The 18936-nt window shown below is 39.6% G+C and overlaps 1 non-coding gene and 1 pseudogene across 1 annotated transcript; one reads left to right on the forward strand and one right to left on the reverse strand.

Annotated features, from left to right (window-relative positions):
- The first annotated feature begins 9346 nt into the window (after window positions 1-9346).
- Window positions 9347-9418, forward strand: TRNAV-CAC (transfer RNA valine (anticodon CAC)). Its single transcript has one exon. It is a non-coding gene; the product is annotated as a tRNA-Val (tRNA).
- Window positions 9381-10923, reverse strand: LOC105088589 (cell division cycle-associated 7-like protein; annotated as a pseudogene).
- Between the last annotated feature and the right edge of the window lie 8013 nt (window positions 10924-18936).

The raw sequence follows: 18936 nt of genomic DNA on the forward strand, positions 1-18936 counted from the left end.
TAGTTTTGACCCAGAAGATTAGCAACTATTAGGAACTTTGATTCTACCCATGTTGGGACAAGTGGGAAGAATAAACACTCTTACCCAGCTGGTGGGAGTGTAAGTGGGTTGGGCTGCTTTAAAAAGGCAATTTTGTGGCATCTATTAAAATTTTAAATGCATGCTCAAGGACCCAGTAATTCCACCTTTCATCTCTGTGTTCAAGAAGCACTTCAAGGAGGTGTTTATAGCCAACCAGTTTATTGCATTTCCAGTAGAAGCTGGAAACTACGCAAATGGCCCTTCATAGGAAACTAGAATGACTATGGAAGTCACATGATAGACCACCATTTTCAAGTCAAAAATATGGTAGGGTCATGGCGGGACTCTTGGAATGTTTTATTCAGTGAAACTAGAAGACGAAATTTTGTTAAAATACACACATATATGACTCCTGTGTGCACACACACACACACGCACGCACGCATGAATTCAGGTATATGTAATGCATTCAAATTTTGCAAAGAGGCTCACCTACTCCAACAACAGGGGACGATTAGCTCAGAGAAGCATGAAGGAACTAAGGTTGGGAATGACTGTCAGGCAACTTTGACTCTAGCTGTAGTTTTTACTTTTTACTTTGACAAAGGTTGCCTCCTTGACCAAACTCTAGCCTGGCTCCTCTAAGTCCCCTCCTTCACTAAGCCTCACCCTTGATCTATAAAGACTTGAACAGACACGAACACAGTTTCTAACAGCTCAGGGCCACATCCCTAGGATGACCCCAGGCCTCCTTATAGTGCCCGCCTGAGAAAACTCAAGACTCAAAAGAGTTTACTGTTTGTTCCAGCCAACACCTCAGGATAGGGCTCCTGTCTCCCAGCCTCTGTGGAGGGCAGGAGCCTAACTTTATAAGTGCCAGTTAGCAAATTGGTTGGGTTTCACATGGACCACCACTCTCTTTTGTAATTTTTCACTTTCCCAACACTGCCCAGCCCTTGCTTGCTCCCCTGCCTACAACCTCACTCTCCCTTTAAAACGCCCAGTCACTTCCATGCAAGTCAAAGTGGAGGTCAGTTTATGTGAGACTCTTTTTCCCACTGTAATAGCATATTACTGATTAAAACCTGTCCTTACCACTTTAATGTCCGGCTTTGTTTATCTTTGACAACTTGGAGACTCTATTATGTGTTTGAGGGTAATTAAAAAATAATTTGGAGGAGGATTCGGAAGACAGTGGAGTAGGACACACCAGGGATCCATCTCCCCACCTAGATAACAATTGCACTAGCAGAATCTGTCTGATGTAACTATTTTGGAATTCTAGAGTCTGCTGAATGCTTGAAACTTCCAGGGGAAGACCTGGATGGCTCATTTCAAATTTTCAGTCAATTTTGGTCAATTTTAGCTCTTAGCACAGCAGCAGCAGCAGCTACCCATTCCCCTCCAGCCAAATGGCAGGCAGCTATGCATGTGTTCCTGGAGTTGCTTGCACACAGCTTGTGGGAGCTAGGGTAGGCAAAAAGGACACGGACTCCAAATATCAGGAATCTGTGCTCTGATCCACTGATTGCTGCTTCTGAAATGTAATGCTATCTCTATCAAAATCCCAGTGACATTTTTTAAGAAATAGAAAAATCTATGCTGAAATTCATATGAGATCTTAAGGGATTCTGAATAGTCAAATTACTCTTGAAAAAGAACAAAACTGGAGGACTCCCACTTCCTGATTTTAAAACTTACTCCAGAACTACAATAATCTAAACAATGTGGCACCAGCATAAAGACAAACACATAGAGCAGTGGAATAGAATAGAGAGAGCTCAGAAGTAAGTCCTTACATAAATGGTCAAACGATTTTTGACAAGCGTGCCAAGATCATTCACTGGGGAAAGAGTAGTCTTTTCAACAAACGGTGCTGGAAAAACTGGATGTCCATGTACAAAAGAATGAAGTTAGAACCTTATCTAATGTCATATACAAAAATCAACTCAGAATCAGGGCCTAAATGTAAGACCTAAAACAATAACACTCTTATAGAAAACATGGGCAAAACCTTCATGACACTGGATTTGGCAATGATTTCTTGGATACCAAAGACACAGGTAATGAAAGAAAAAAGGAGACAAATTGGACTTCATGGAAATTTTTGATTTTTGAAATTTTGTGCATCAAAGGACACTATCAGCAGAGTTAAAAGGTAGCTCACAAAGTGGGAGAAAATGTTTGCAAGTCATATATAAGATAAGGGATTAATATCCAGACTATATAGAGAACTCCTAAAACTCAACAACAAAAAAGCAAACCACCCAATTCAAAAATGGGCAAAGGACACAGCTCACAGAGAAAAAAATGTGACAGTGAATATATATATGTTCATGTATAACTGTAAAATTGTGCTCTACACTGGTATTTGACACAACATTGTAAAATGATTATAAATCAATAAAAAATGTTATACTGTTGTTAAAAAATAAATAAATTTTTAAAATTGTCAAAAAAAAATGGGCAAAGGACTTAGTGACATTTCTCCAAAGAAGATATGTGAATGACCAAGAAGCACATGAAAAGATGCTCAGCAATCTGGGGGATATATTATATTGCCCTAGCTTTGGAGTGAGTTTGTTCAAGTTGGGGAAGTGGACAAAGGAATGAAAAGATACAATGTCCAGATGTCTGGCATTCCTTACAAGTCCAGCTTCAGACTTTCTGATTCCTCTCCATGCATCCTTTTGATTTCATCTCCCTCTACTGCCCAAACTTCCTTCTGCTCCAACCAACAGGTCTCCTTGCCTTGGGCTTTCCTACTTCCAGGCCTTTGCCTGAGCTGTTTCCTACATCAAGAATTCCTTCTCTATCTCTCTTTGTGTTTCTCTCAGCCTATGAAAATCCTACCCATCTCTTACTGCTTTTCTCTCCTCCACCAGGAAGCCACGTGTGATCAGGAAGTGACTTCTCCCGCTCCTGATATGTAAGGGTACTTACTACTGATATCTCTCCCATGGCACTTAACTATCATTCAGTGGAAGGTATTACAGTCACTTGAATGCCTACCCAAAAAGGGGGAGGGAAGGTGATACCTTTGCACTCTTAGCTACAGTAGTGGCCACTTTGCCTCCAGAGACAGGGGAGTTCCCACCCCATTCTGGGGGGATATGGTCAAGCTAAGACTACTGGAGTTTTCTTGCTACTGTCCAAGAATACCCTCCCTCCACATTGGAGTCCAACATAGGGGAAGCTGGAGAGGATGGAAGGAAAGAGACACAGAAGCAAGAACCTCAGCTGCTCACCCCACTGTAAGCATCAGGACTGTAAAGCACTGCTATATGTGTCAGATATAGACCTTCTGGAGGCTGCCCACGTACAACCAAGACCAAAAGTGAATATGGTCCCAGCCAGAGTTGGACAAGAGGGCTGCTAGAGAGAAGAAAGAGGCAGAGGCAGGAAGACTGGAGGCTGAGGATGAAGAGATTAGTTCAATCATCAGTGACACTCACCACAGGGCCCCTTCCCAGCACCTCACTCCACAGACATTAAAGTGGGATTCATGGAAGAACAGTGAGGATCATTGGCCTTTCTCCAAGTTTCCACCTTTGTCACAAGTACCTGGAGGAAGATGTGAATCAAGGAAAAGTACAACCTAAGACTATCCCTCAAATGTTAAGGATTAGGGACAAAGTGTTGAAGATAAGACCAGGGAATAGGTCTTTCCTTCTCCCCCAAGAAGTGACTCAGGGGAGACTGGGAACATTAGGCCAATGTGCTTACCATCCTCTCCTCTGCGTCATGATCTGAATTGTGGTTGCAGTTGTCACTGATGGTATCTGGTTGTAGGAGTCAAAGTGCTGACCAGAGTTGTCTCTGAGGTCATGGTGATGGGGTAAGGGACATTGATTTGCACGTTGGCAGATGAAAAGCTAATATACCTGGCTTTGAGACAAGTGGAAGCCAATAATGATTGGTATACAGTCAGGAGATGTCAGGTTATGCTGAGATAACAAAAAATCCTAAAGACTCAGTAGCTTACAACAGCAGAGGTTTAATTCTCACTCATGCTACTTGCCCATCTCAACATCCATGCTCTTTACTCAAGGATCCAGGCTGATGCAGCAGCCCCTCTCTGGGACATTGCCAGTCTCAAGGCAGTGGGAAGTGACAGATAACAAAACCACAAGCTGACTCTTAAAGCTTCTCTACAGAAATGACATGCATCCCTTCCACCCACATTTTGTTGGCTACAGCAAGTCATGTGGCTGTAGGTGAGTTTGACAGGACAGGGATGTAAAATACTTCAGCAGGGAGAGGCACCACAAGTCTGACACCAAGCCTGATATCAGTGAGGAGGGAGGGTATAATCCACCCCCAAGGAAGGAAAGTAAACATACCAAACAATTATACAACTTACCACAGCTGGGATCATAGTCCTAGTTTCTCCTAGTCAAGATGCCATCAGTGACACAGGCAGACAGGATCGAACCCCTACTGAGTCTTTGTTGTTTCTCAGAGCCATACTAATGGAGATTGTCCCTGTGATGGTAGAATTAGGAGGATCAGATGCGGTGCTGGTGAGCTCAACCCAGTAGCCAAGGATACTGGAGAACCATCCACAGTGAAAGAGGGGAACTCCAGTAGTGAAGAAATTGGACACTGCAGTTATGTTTGGAAAGTCCTCCCAGAACTGAGAAGATCTGACAACATGCTCATAGAAGCAACAGCAGTGATGACTATCAATTGGAAGAAGATACCTTCAACACTGGGTCTTGTGTCGATATATGGAGTGGTGTAAGATGGTAACAGCGGGTGTCACTTCTGGACACTTTGTAGAAGGGATAAGAGAGTAATGGAAAGAATTTTGATACCAGTAAGTGAGAGATAGTAGGATATGATCTTTCATATCCTAAACTCAAGAAATAGGGTAATATTGTTCCAGTCAAGATGGCAGAGTGGTAGGACCACGAGCTTGCCTCTCCTTGTGACTACAACGAAACCACAGCTGAATGCTAAACAACCATCGAAAAAAGACTGGAACCTAGCAAAAAAAAATCTTCTGCAACTGGAAACATAAAGAGGGACTGCAGCAGGATGGTAGGAGGGGCGTGCTCGTGATACAACTGGGCCCCATACTCCCCAGGTGGGCGACCCACAAGCTGAAGATTTGTTAAGTTGCAGAGGCCCTCCCACAAGAGTGAGAGCTCTAAGCCCCACGTCAGTCTCCCCAACTTGGGTCTTGGCACTGAGAAGAGAAGGAGACCCCAGGACATCTGGTTTTGAAGGCCAGGGGACAGTGGCTCTGGGAGCCCCACAGGACTAGGGGAAACAGAGACTCCATTCGCTTGAGAAGCATACACGGAAACTCACGTGCACCAGGTCCAAGGGCAGACACAGTGATTCATAGGAACCTGGGCCAGACCTGCCTGCTGGATTTGCAGGGTCTCCTGGAGACATGGGGGATGGCTGTGGCTCACTCAGGGGACATAAAAGCTGATGTCTGACATTCTGGGAGTGTTAATCTACATGAGCTTTCCTGGAAGCTGACACCTTGATTGTATCATTATCACCAAGACCTAACCCCACCCAACAGCCTGCAGGGAAGCCTCAGGACAAACAACATACAGGGTGGAACACAGCCACACCCATCATCAGATTTCCTAAGGCACAAAGGCCTCTAGACACAGCCCTACCCACCAGAGATCCAGGACCAAGTTTCACCCAGCAGTGGGCAGGCACTGGCTCCTCCTGCCAGGAAACCTGCATTAGCCTCCAGTCCAGCCCCATCCACCAGGGGCAGATACTAGAAATAAGAAAACAATAATCCCAAAGCCTGTGGAAGGAATCCACAAACGCAAAAAGATGGACGGTATGAGGCGGCAAAGGAATATCTCCCAGGCCAAGGCACAAGATAAAACCCCAGAAGAAATAAGTGATGACGAGATAGGTAATTTATCTGAGAAAGAGTTTAAAGTAATGATGGCCAAGATGTTCAGAGAAATCAAGAGGAGTATAGACGCACAGAGTGAAGGTTTTAGGAAAGAGTTAGAAAATATAAAGAATACCCAAACAGAGTTGAAGGATAAAATCACTGAAAAGAACAACACACTAGAAGGAACCAAGAATAGACTAAAGGAGGCAGAACGGATCAGTGAGCTAGAAGACAGATTAGTGGAAACCACTACTTCAGAACAGAAAAAAAGAAAAAAGAATAAAAACGAATGAGGATAGTTTAAGAGGACTCTGGGACAACATGAAGCACTCTAATATTTGCACTGTAGGGGTCCCAGAAAGAGAGAGAGAAAGGACCTGAGAAAATTTTTGGAGAGATAATAACTGAAAACTTCCCCAATTTGGGAAAGGAAACAGTCACCCAAGTCCTGGAAGCACAGAGAGTACCACACAGAATCAACCCAAAGAGGAACACACCAAGGCACATAGTCATCAAACAGCCAACAATTAAGGATAAGGAGAAAACAATAAAACTAGCAAGAAAAAAGCAATGAATAACATACAAGGGAGCTCCCATAAGTTAATCAGCTGATTTTTCAGCAGAAACTCTACAGCCAGAAGGGAATGGCACAATATATTTAAAGTGATGCAAGGGGGAAACTTACAACCAGAAATACTCTATCCAGCAAAGCTCTCATTCAGACTTGATGGAGAAATCAAAAGCTTCACAGTTAAACAAAAGCTAAAAGATTTCAGCGCCACCAAACCAGCTCTACAACAAATGTTAAAGGATCTTCTCTAGTCATCAAACCATAAAAAAAAAGGGGGGGGGGACAAAAAGAAGAAAAAAGAGACCTACAAAAGATTGCTTTGGTTGTTCAGGGTCTTTTGTGGTTCCTTATAAATTTTAGAATTGCTTATTCTAGTTTTGTGAGGAACATTCCAAGTATTTTGATGGGGGTTGCGTTGGATCTGTGGATTGCTTTGGGTAGTGCAGCCATTTTGATAGTGTTGATTCTTCCAATCCAAGAGCACAAGAAATCTTTCCATTTCTTTGTGTCATTTCGGTTTTCAGAGTATAGGTAACCTCATTGGTTAGGCTTATTTCTAGGTATTTTGTTGTTTTTGATGTAATGGAAACGTCTCTGCTGTTATAAAATTCTGGTTTTTGAAGTGAAAAAAAAAAGTGAATGAAGGGCTGCAAATGGCAAAGTATCCTTCTTTTTTATGGGTGAGTTGTATTCCATTACATATATATTTATATGCTGCATCTCCATTATCTACTCAACTATTGATGTGCACTTAGGATGCAATTATAAATAATGTTGCTGTTAATAGCAGGGTGTATGTATCTTTTTGAATTAATTCTTATTTCGTGGTTGGCTTTATTCCTTTGATAACTATGTAAGTTTAAAAAGCTAAAGCTCTAAACATTCTTAGAAACAATGAACAGTACATGTATGTAAATTTAAAAATATATGTGCAGTAATAAAAAAGATCTATCAAGCCATCAAAGACATAGAAGAAACTTAAAGGACATATTACTAAATGAACGAAGCCAGTCTGAAAAGGCTACAAACTGTACGATTCCAACCAAGTGACATTCTGGAAAAGGCAAAGCTATAGAAACAATAAAAAGATCATGGTTTCCAGGGGTCTGGGGAGAGGGAGGGAGGGAGAAATGAATAGATGGAGCACGAGGGATTTTTCGGGCAATGAAATTATTCTGTATGATGCTATAGTGGTGGCTATATGTCATTATGCATTTGTCAAAGCCCATAGAACGTACAACATCAAGAGTGAATCCTAGTGTAAACTATGGACTTTGGTTGATAATAATGTGCCCATGTTGGTTCATCGATTGTACCAAATATGCCACATTGATGAGGGATGTTGAGGGTGGGGGAGTATATGTGTGTGGGTGGGGAGGACTATGTGCGTACTCTGTAATTTCTGCTTAATTCTGTTGTGAACCTGAAACTGCTCTAAAAGGCCAAAGTCTATTTTAAAAAAAAAGAAATAGGGTAATACTGAGGATAAGAATCCATTCACAGAGGAATAAGTATATATAACTCCATTTATATGAATTTTTTTAATGTGACAAAACCAGAACTTTCTTACCTACAACAATCAGAGGATTGGTACCAACACACAACCCTTGTGTTTTTGCCATAGGTACCAGATTGGACCCCCCGTCAGGAATCATTGTTAACACCCACCTCCAGGAGTTCAGGCCCGTGATGCCAGTCATCTTTGCAAAAGCCATACCCAGGGACAGACAGGAATCCAAACACACCTACAAGTGCCCTGTGTACAAAACCAAAACAAGGGACCCCAACTACATCTGGACCTTCGGGTTGAAGAGCAAAGAGAAGATGGTCAAATGGGTTCTGGCAGGCGTGGCTCTGCTACTAGAAAGCATAAAATGGCCCTTATGCTGGGACTCCTATTCCTCCAGCCTTGGCCAGAACACAGTGAGGCTCTGTCATTGTATCACTGTTCCCGTGCACATCAATTTATTCTACTGAGAGGCCTAAAATATATTCTGGCTTATGTAACTTTTAAGAAACTTAAATGGGCATTAATTTTTTTAAACACTATTTCTGAAAAGTAGAGAAGGGGCAGAAATAGAGGCAAATGTAGAAAAATACTGGAAACCTATTCAGAATCTGTTCATTTTTAGCTTTCCCCAGTACCCCTCGACTCCCCCATCCCACAACACCAAAAAGTACAGTATTTCTCACCTTTTCATCAAAGTTCCACTGAACACACATTTAACCTCAAAAATAACATGGCTGGAAGTTTTCCAGTCCGTATGTGGGATTTTAGTTATTGCAGATAATAGAATCTTTTTAAATTAAAATTAGCCCTTATATTCTTTTAAAATATAGAAGCAACTGGCCCCTAAATAAAGAGGCAGCGACTTCTGCTGGCCAGGAGCCTTCCAATGCCTCCAGTGTCAGAAATGTCCAGTTTTCATTTGAATCTTAATAACAATAAAACTCTAGTTCCATGGTTAATTGCACTTTGTAATTTAGGGGAACATTCTTCAATATACATTTCCAATGACCCAGGGCAGGTTAAACTATGTAGTTTGAACTATGGGCACTTGTGATAAGGTAAACTAAAGGGGCTATAACTCTGTAAAAACCTGACCTCAAGCTTGGGAGGTAAAAGGTCAAGGCAACAGGAATAATTAAACAGAGTCAGAGGCAAGAGTGGCTCATTCAAGGCTCCCTGTGGAACTTTCCTGAAACTTTAAGTCCATTTAACTGTGTTTTTTAATCATCTGCAGATGATTTTAACAATTCAGTATAGAAATAGGTTTGTGTACACATGTATATAGATTCCTTTGCTGTCTTCCAGAGAAATCTTTTTAAGCATATAAACCAATCTTTTTTTTTTTTAAAAAAGTATTTTGGTGGGGGAGGGTATAGTTCAGTGGTAGAGTGCGTGCTTCACATGCATGAGGTCCTGGGTTCAATCCCCAGTATTCTCATTAAAAAATAAATACATAAATAAATAAACTTAATTACCTCCCACCCACCCACCAAAATGGGGAGAAACAAACAATAAAAATGTATTTTTAAAAACTAGTATTTGGATCTATAAAGAATTTCTGTATAAAACACAACTGTAAAAATCTTAAGCACAAATGATAAGGCATGTCTTGTCGGAGGATTCCATGGTGAGTAGGCTGGTTCTTCTTTCTCTTAATTTGCATTTTACCAGCTGCTCCTGTAAATTCTTCAGATATTCCTTAATGTTATTATAACCATAAAATGAACCACAGGCAGGGCCTGCAGGACTGCCCTCCCACCCCACTGCAGCTCTGGTTCCGACACTCGGTCTTGGTATAGATGGTCTTCTGTGCACACTGATGGCAAGTGTTACCAAGAACTTTATCATAGCTTTAACTCCAATAGTTACAGCCACATTCTCTAAGTCCTCTTCAGTGATAGCCTCCACAGGTGGAAAGAAAATATACGGTGACTTCGTCTATGCCCTTGGCATCCCTCCCTTCCCCTCAATTGTCTTCCTGCTTCTGAAACAGCAGAACTTCTGCAAACTTAGCAGTGAAGTTCTCCACAGAGAACCTGTCCTGAGCCCACGTGCGCGCTCCGGACCAGGTTCATGCGCCACATGATCTGTCCCTCTGAGAAGTCCTGCCTCACTGTTTTCGTCTCAGAAACTGAGTTTGGGGTTGGGAGTGGGAAGAAATCTGGCATCAAGTTCAATTTGGCCAATAACTGGCAAACATGGCTTTGTTCTTGATGTTCATGGTCCTTTTCAGCAGAGAATTCCAGCTCTCCCAGACTGCATCCCTGGAGTCATCCACAGACTCAGAGGCAGAATTTCCGCTTTCCTTCCCAGGTCCTCAGCTTGTCTTTCTTCCAAGAATTACTTTTTTAAAAATCGTCCTGTAAGTGTGAGCCAGAAAACGATGGTTCAGAATAATTGTTCTTAACAGAATTTTTTTGCCAGCTTCTTGGTGGGAAATTGAAAAGACACTCAAAGACCAAAACTGTCTCTTCTAGGTGTAGCTTTTTCTTCATCATTGTCCTTGTCCTCACTCATGTAAGATGCTTTACCACCATCATTCAAATCTAACTCCACGAGCATTACTTCTGGGTTACTATTAACATTCAGATATCACTCTCTGCAAATCCTTCAAAATCTTCCCTCTCTGACTCAGTGTCCTCTGTAAAAAAATTCTTAGCTCTTCTATGAAGTATTTGGAGTGGAAATGCACATCCTGCTTCCCTAACACCAGAGACTCAAAACTATCACAGCTCTCCTCTGATGAGAGGATTTCCATGGGAACATCATCTTGGAAACCAGCAAACTCTTCCTCATCACTGGGGGCATTAAAGATGTCAGCTACTTCTTTAGAGGTCTGTGAGTGAGTCACCAACTCCATTCTTCCCCACAGGGCTTAGGCCTTCTCCCAGCATGTAGCCAGGGGAGACTGGCTTGCTATGGGAGAATACCCACTCTAGCACACCACACACACTCTATAGGAATTTTTTAAAGGTTAATCTACACCCCAATGTTCATAGCAACACTATTTACAATAGCCAAGACACAGAAACAACCCAAATGTCTATCAACAGATGACTGGATAAAGAAGATGTAATATATACACACCTATATGCAATGGACTACTACTCAGCCATAAAAAATGAATAAAATAATGCCATTTACAGCAACATGGATGGACCTGGAGCTCATCATTCTAAGTGAAGTGAGCCAGAAAAGAGAAAGGAAAATGCCATATGATATTGCTTATATATCTGAATCTTTAAAAAAAAAAAAAGAGAGAGAGGACACAAATTAACTTATCTACAAAACAGAAACAGACTCACAGACGTAGAGAACAAACTTATGGTTACCAGGGATTAAAGGGAATGGGAAGGGATAAATTGGGTATTCAAAATCTGCACCTCTTGGGAGTAATGGAAATGTTAGCTATCTTGATTGTCATAGTGGTTTCATTGGTATATACATCTATCAAAATTCATCAAAGTGTATATCTGAAATACATGTAGTCTACTGTACAGGAACTATACTACAATAAAGACACTAAAAAACAAAAAATAAAAAATAGTGGTTGCGTTTAAAAAAAAATAAAGTCTATTTTGTCTGAAAAAAAAGGTTAACCTAACAATAGTTTGATTAGGAGTCTATATATGTACAGTAATGCTATAGAGAAAATCGAAGTAATTATTAACACAAAATTCAGGAGAGAGTTATCATGGAGGAGAGAGCTTTATGCAATTGGTGAGAAGCAACTAGGGGGTTTCTAAAGTATATGACATTCAGTTTCCTAAGCTGGGTGGTGGGTACATAGATGTTCTTTTATTACTATTATTCTTTAATCTGCAGGTGTGTGGTTTTTTTCCCCATGCTTTTTGTATGCATAATATATTTCTCAATTAAAAAAATAATTTAAGGGAATAGACAGTAACATAACACATTCTAAATAATCAAATACCCTAGCTTATTTTATTGAAATAAAAAACAAGATAGGAATGCTCATTACTGCCATTATTATTTCAACATGGTTTGGGGTGTTTTAACTAATGTAATAAGGAAAAAAATGAAAACAAATCTTTGGCATATATAATACAAAAAAAGTTAAATGTCCCAAATTTTCGCTGATGAAATAATTGTATAATTAGAAAATCCAAAGATGTTAGTGAAGGAAAAAACTACTATATTAATGAGAGGCCTTGATAAGTTGGCTGGATATAATATAAATAGTTTTCTCCCTTCTTGAAACAACCAGCTAGAAATGGAAACTGGTAAAAAAAAAAATGTTCCTTTCACAATAGAAAAGCAAATGGAAAAATATTTAGGAACACATTTAACAAGAAAGAACATATCTCATATGAAGAAATCTATAAAACTTAATTCTAGGGCATAAAGCAAGACCTAAACAAATGGAAAAGATATATCAAGTTCTTGGGTATAAAGATTTTACAACAAAAATATGTCTTCTAAAATTAATGTGTACACTTAATCCCAACATCTTAATTAAAATTACTTTTAATTTTTAATTAAATTAAAATTCAATTAATTAAAATTTAAATTAATTAAAGGATTGAACATTTTTTAATGAATACAATTACCTCAAAGTTCATGGAGATGAGCAAATGTCTAAGAATATATTAGAAGATTGTGAAAAATAATTGAGAAGGCTTACCTTGTCATATTTTGAAACATACTACAAAACTATAGCAAACCACATAGTATGGTGTTGCCATGAGAATAAGCAATAGATCCATGAAACAGAATGGAGAATTCAGAAATTAATTCAATTATTTTAATATACAACAAATTTAGAATTTAATTCTGATGAAAGGATGGTTTATTTAATAACACAACTGAACATCCACAGCAGAAAATAAAGTTAGATATTTATGTTGCAACATTTAATGTTAAAACAAACTAAATCAAAAAAAAGAAAATTTTTTTTAAAAAACTAAATCAAAGACATTTTAAAAAACTAAAAATTCTAGAGGAAAATTTAGGAGACTATGTGTATGATTTGGAAGCTGAGGAAACTATTTTAATCAAAATGAGAAACTTAAAAGCCACAAAAATAAAATTTGCCATATCCTATACATTAAAAAGTTACCTTTTGCGAGGAAAAGATATTAAGAAAATACAAAATAGACAAAAAACAGATGAAGGAAATTACTTGCAATATGAATGACAGATAAAGGGTTACTATCTGTACTACACAAAGAGCATTTATACATTTACATTTAAAACATACAAATTGTTCAACCCTATCCTCATGGGCACTGTATATTTAATGTCTCCAAAGATACTTTCCTGATTGACAATATGCTTCTGTTGGTTATTTAAGTTTCCTTGTAGTATGTTTATCTTGTTTTGTTTTATTTTGTTTGAGATATAATTGGTATAGCATTATATTAGTTTCAGGTGTACAACATAATGATTCAACATACATATACACTGTGAAATGATCACCACAGTAAGTCTATTTAACTACACAAAGTTATAAATTTTTTTCTTGTGGTGAGAACTTTCAAGATTTACTTCCTTAGCAACTCTTAGCAACTTCCAAATGTATAATAAAATATTGCTAACTGTTGTCACCATGCTGTATATTACATCCCCAGGACTTATTTTTTTAATAACTGGAAGCTTCTACCTTTTGACCACCTTCACCTATTTTACCCACACTCCACCCCCTGCCTCTGGAAACCACCAATCTGTTCTCTGTATCAATGCATTTTGGTTTTGTTTAGATTCCACATATAAGTGAGATCATTCAGTACTTGTCATTCTCTGTCTGAGTTATTTCATTTAGCATAATGCCCTCAAAGTCCATCCATATTGCTGCAAGTAGCAGGATTTCCTTTTTTTTTATGGATAATAAAGTTATATTAGCTATATAATATTAGATTATGTGTGTGTGTGTGTGTGTGTGTATATATATATATTTACCACATTTCCTTTTCTATTCATCCATTGTTGGATATTTGGGTTCTTTCCACGTCTTGGCTATTAATAAATAATGCTGCAATGAACGTGAAGGTATAGGTATCTTTTCAAGTTACTGTTTTGCTTCCTTTGATAAATATCCAGAAGTGGAAATTCTGGGTCATATGGCTGAATCATATTTTTAATTTTTTGAGGACACTCCACACTGTTTTCCATAGTGGCTGCACCAATTTATATTCCCACTCACAACACACAAGTGTTCCCTTTTCTCCACATCTTCTCCAACACTTGTTATTTCTTGTCTTTTTAATAACAGCCATTTTAAAGGGTGTAAGGTGATATCTAACTGTGGTTTTGATTTGCATTTCCCTGATTGTTAGTGATGTCGAGCACCCTTCCATGTACCTGTTGGCCATCTATATGCCTGCAGCATGTTTGTGATATAGGAATGTCACAGGTAAAATGCTTTTCAATATATTTTTGAAACTTATGTTTCCACGTAAAGTTTGTTCCTGGTGAAATTTTTTCCATTAATCAATGTCCCTCCTTCTGTCTCTCTCTCCTGACACCTCCCCCTTCTTTGTTTGTTTTATGCATACGTATTGATTCCCAGGATAAAAAAATCAAGTGCTTAGCTCCCACTGCTCCAGAGCCTAAGATCATAAAGTGGCATTTCAAGTGGCAGCCAGTTATGGTTTTAACTTTCTTATTGGCAGTTTTATTTTATCACCACAGCTTTAATGTAGTTTCTATAAATTCATTGTAGGCTTTATGATTTGACGCAAACGCTCTAACCCAAGAAAGTGCGTGGGGCGGGGCGGGGCAGGGGAGGTGGGTAGGGAGTGGGAGAACAAGAGCTGGCCAGCTTCAGTTTGCAATATGAAATGACATTATCACTATCGTTTCCAACTCTAACGAGGACTAACACCTTAATTTACTTAAGTACAGGACTTAGCCTCTTGGGAGGGATGCTCACGTTAAGTTAGAGAAATGCATGCCACCACTTACACATTTATGGGGTTAAAAAAAAACTCACAGAAATCTTGTGCTAATATTTCTCACATCATAATTGATTTCTGAGGATTACGTACGTATAAGGAAGCCCAGGTCAGCTCGAGGACTTTCCTGATGTTTCAACAAAGTGAACAAAATGATATCAACTCAAGGAAGTGGAGTCCTACCTTTCCCTGGCATTGATTTCGTCTCTCTTACCCAGTCCTCTTCCTAGTCTGTCATGTCAGCAAGCTCTGTTAACACTAGCCTAGCCCATACAGGCAGTCTGGGAACAAATGCTGCTTTCCTATAAATATGGAGGTTGCCACTAGCCTGCTGCTTAAGAGTCCCAACAGAATACTGAACATTAAACACTCCCATGAAACAGGATTGAAGTTTCAGGCCAAAATTAATGAAACTGAAAGAACTATTTGCTGAGTATGCCAGACTCAGTTTTCACTTACTGTTAGTTATAGTCTTGCTGCTTCCAAACTCTTGTTTTTGTTTTTGTTTTGTTTTATGGTTGAAAAAGTTACTTTTGTAAAAGTACGTATTTATAAGTACAAGTTTGCTCACAGGGTTTTTTGTTTGTTTAAGAAATTAATGGACAAGTCATCTTTTGGCTTTGGAGAACCTCAGTTCTCGCTGAGTTTCAGGGTTTTTTTTTTTTCAATCATGATGTCTAGATCAATATCCAGCTAGAACTATGTTTTTAGGTAAATGCTTTTGCCTCCAAGCCTCAGGAATGTTTTAGAAAGTAAACCTTTTTTCCCTGTTGGTAATTTTAAAGGGTATGCTTAGGAGTTTTATTTTAATAGTTACATTCTCTAACTGCAGTCTCCAGGAGCTGTAAAATGACTGGCCCTGGTGAATTTGTTGAAGTGTGCATTTTATTCAAAAGTGATATTTAAGATAAAATATAGACTATATACATAGATATCCAGAAGACCTGGCTTGTGGTACACAATATCAGATTACTAAATAACTGTTACAGGTAACATTTGTGTCACACTCTTTATTCATGGGTATTGCTTTTACAATTCAGTTCTACTCTTATGATGTAAATGAATGCTGTGTTTAAGAAAAAAAATTACCAGGTCCAGTACCATTCTTATCCTTCATGCTACAGGGAATTTAGTTTAACGAGTTTAAAATAAAACATTGTTTATTGGACTATTAAAAGCAAATTACTTCTTCTCAAGTTCACACGGAACACTCACCAAGACAGAGCACATTCTGAACCATAAAACACACCTGAACAAATTTAAAATAAAAAGTATACAATGTCTGTTCTCAGACGACAATGAAATTAAACTAGAAATCAGTAACAGAAAGATAACTGGAAAACACCAAACTATGTGGAGATTAAACAGTACACTTCTAAATAACATGAGTCAAAGAAGAACTCTCAAGAGAAATTTTAAAATATTTTGAATGAAATGAAGAGGAAAACACAACTTATCAAAATCTGTGGGATGCAGTGAAAGCAATGCTTAGAGGGAAATGTATAGCATTGAATGCATATATTAGAAAAAAAGAAACTGAAAAAAAAAAAGATTAGAGGTAGGGTATAGCTCAAGTGGTAGAGCACATGCTTAGCATGCATGAGGCCCTGGCTCAATCCCCAGTACTTCCTCTAAAAATAAATAAATAAACCTAATTACCTCCCTGCCCCCTAAAAAACCTTTAAAAAAAAAAAAGGAAAAAAAAGAAGAAAGATCTAAAATTAATCATCTAAGTTTCCACCTTAGGAAACTAGAAAAAGAAGAGCAAATTAAGTCCAAAGTAAGCAGAAGCAAAGAAATAAGAATTAGAGCAGAAGTCAATGAAATTGAAAACAGGAAATCAACAGAGAAAGATCAATGAAATCAAAAGCTGTTTCTTTGAAAAGATCAATAAAATCAATAAGCTTCTAACCAGGTTAACTTAGTAACAAGAGAAAGGACACAAATTACTAAAATCAGATTTGAAAGAGGGGACATCACTACAGATCTCATGGACATTAAAAGGATAATAAACAATTCTATAAACAACTCTATGCCCACAAATTTGATAACCTAGATGAAGTGGATCGGTACCTGTCTGGTTCACAAACTAGCCCGTACACTCAGGGCAAGGAGAGACCAAAGAAAGAGGCAGACCACTCCAGATTTGTAGGTGGCAGTTTTAATGAGCAAGAGAACTTACTCACTACGCTTGTCTAGGGCCACCCACAAGATGAACAGTTTTCTGCACCCACCTGTCATATCTTGAAAATGGCTCCCACTGAGGGAACAGTGTGGAGAACATACATTCCAACCACAGGTCAGGATGAGGGGGAGCTTCTGACTGCCCAGGTCTAGTTCTTGGGTCAACACACAAAGTCCCCCATGTTCCAAACCACTGATTCACTAGGCTGGGGGTTGCGTCACTCAGGGTGTTCACTTGTGTTCTCATGTGATTTAATAAAGATAACACATTAGCAGATTCATCAGATATGAACACACAATATACTGTTTGGATAATGGCACAGATGCCTCCTTGCAAAGCTGTAATAATGTCCAAGACCCTTCTATTTTAGAGGACATTTTTTTTCTCTTTAGAGCTATTTCAGCATTCAGTAAAGACAGCTTTGTTGGCTATCATTTAAGTTTGCTAGGTGAATTTAGAACCCTATAATGTCCTCCAGGACAATGGAGGGAACAAGGTCAGCAGCCAAATGATTCTATCTGTAGGAAACAGAACATGCCCAGCTGGTCTTGAGGAGGAGATTGGCAGCTTTAGGAACTTGACCTGTACATAACATGCATGTTGGCCAGAGGAGGCAGCAATGTCAGGCATGAGGGGATGGACTGGGGGCAGGATATGCCAGACCAGGTCTCCACCTTCACCCCTCAATGGTGCATGTTCCATTCCATGTACAGCGTGTTTCAACAGGTCCAGCTTGCAGCCGGACAATAAGAGCCCACCAGAGACTGAGTACTTCCCCCTCACCCAAGGGTGTCAAGTAATTCACCCATCCTAGTGAGACATCCCATTGAAAATTCCAGTAGATAATGCCTTTCCAGGCATGATAGCGCTTGGTTTTCTCAACAGCATAGCACACTGATTCGTGGTGAGAGTCAGGGCAATGGCTGTCTCCCACCACTTCAACCCCATACGTATTATGTATTAAATGAATTAAATGACTAAATAGTACTTTAGTCCACCTGGCCAAGGTGGTTTTTAACCTGTTAGTAATTTAATATGCTGCTTTAATATTTCATTCTTCTTTTTTACCAACCCTGTTACCTGCAGATTATAGGGAAGATGGAACCTCCATTCAGTGTCATGTTCTTTTGCTCTGTCTTGTACATCATGGCCTTCGAAATGTAGCCCCCCCGATCACTGTCTATTCAGCAAGGGTGTCCGTACAATGGTACTCAGTTTCTCCGATTCCCTAATGGTGGTGCCTGGTTTGCATGGTGACAGAGAAAAGCTTGGATTGAGCCAGACACAGGGTCCACACAAGCCAGGATATATTTAGAACTCTCACTTGGAGGGAGGCCAATATAATCAATTTGCCAATCCCCTACCAGTTGGAGCTCCGATGGATGGCCCCATGCTCCTTTGGCAGTTGCCTTGGGTGTTGTTTAGAACTCATAGGATGTATTGTTACTGCATTAACCAAAGCACTGTATTTCAAGGGCAATCCAGCATCCTTGGCAATACACCATCTCACCTAGGCACTGAGGTGGGTACCGAATCTACTGTATGTACTGAAGTGTCTGTTGCTAGGGCTCATATCCAAACTAGGGCACCAGCTCCTTGATTGATGGGGTGGGTCAGTGCCTTATGAGCTGGGATGTGGAAAACAGTGAGAACTGCCTCATGCTCTTGCAGGGGAACCCAAATGTCCCTCCATACATCCTGATCCCACAAGGGCCCATTCATGAATCATCCACCCCTTGGCTTCCATTGTCCAAGCCAAGCCACAGAGTCAATCTCTTTAGAACAGCCCTGCGCAAAGGGCTAACAACCAGAGCTCCAGCCCAACCGCTCAGTTCAGCCCACTGTCTGCTACGGTTT

This window comes from Camelus dromedarius, chromosome 24 (assembly GCF_036321535.1).
Source record: "Camelus dromedarius isolate mCamDro1 chromosome 24, mCamDro1.pat, whole genome shotgun sequence".
Classification (NCBI taxonomy): Eukaryota; Metazoa; Chordata; class Mammalia; order Artiodactyla; family Camelidae; genus Camelus; species Camelus dromedarius.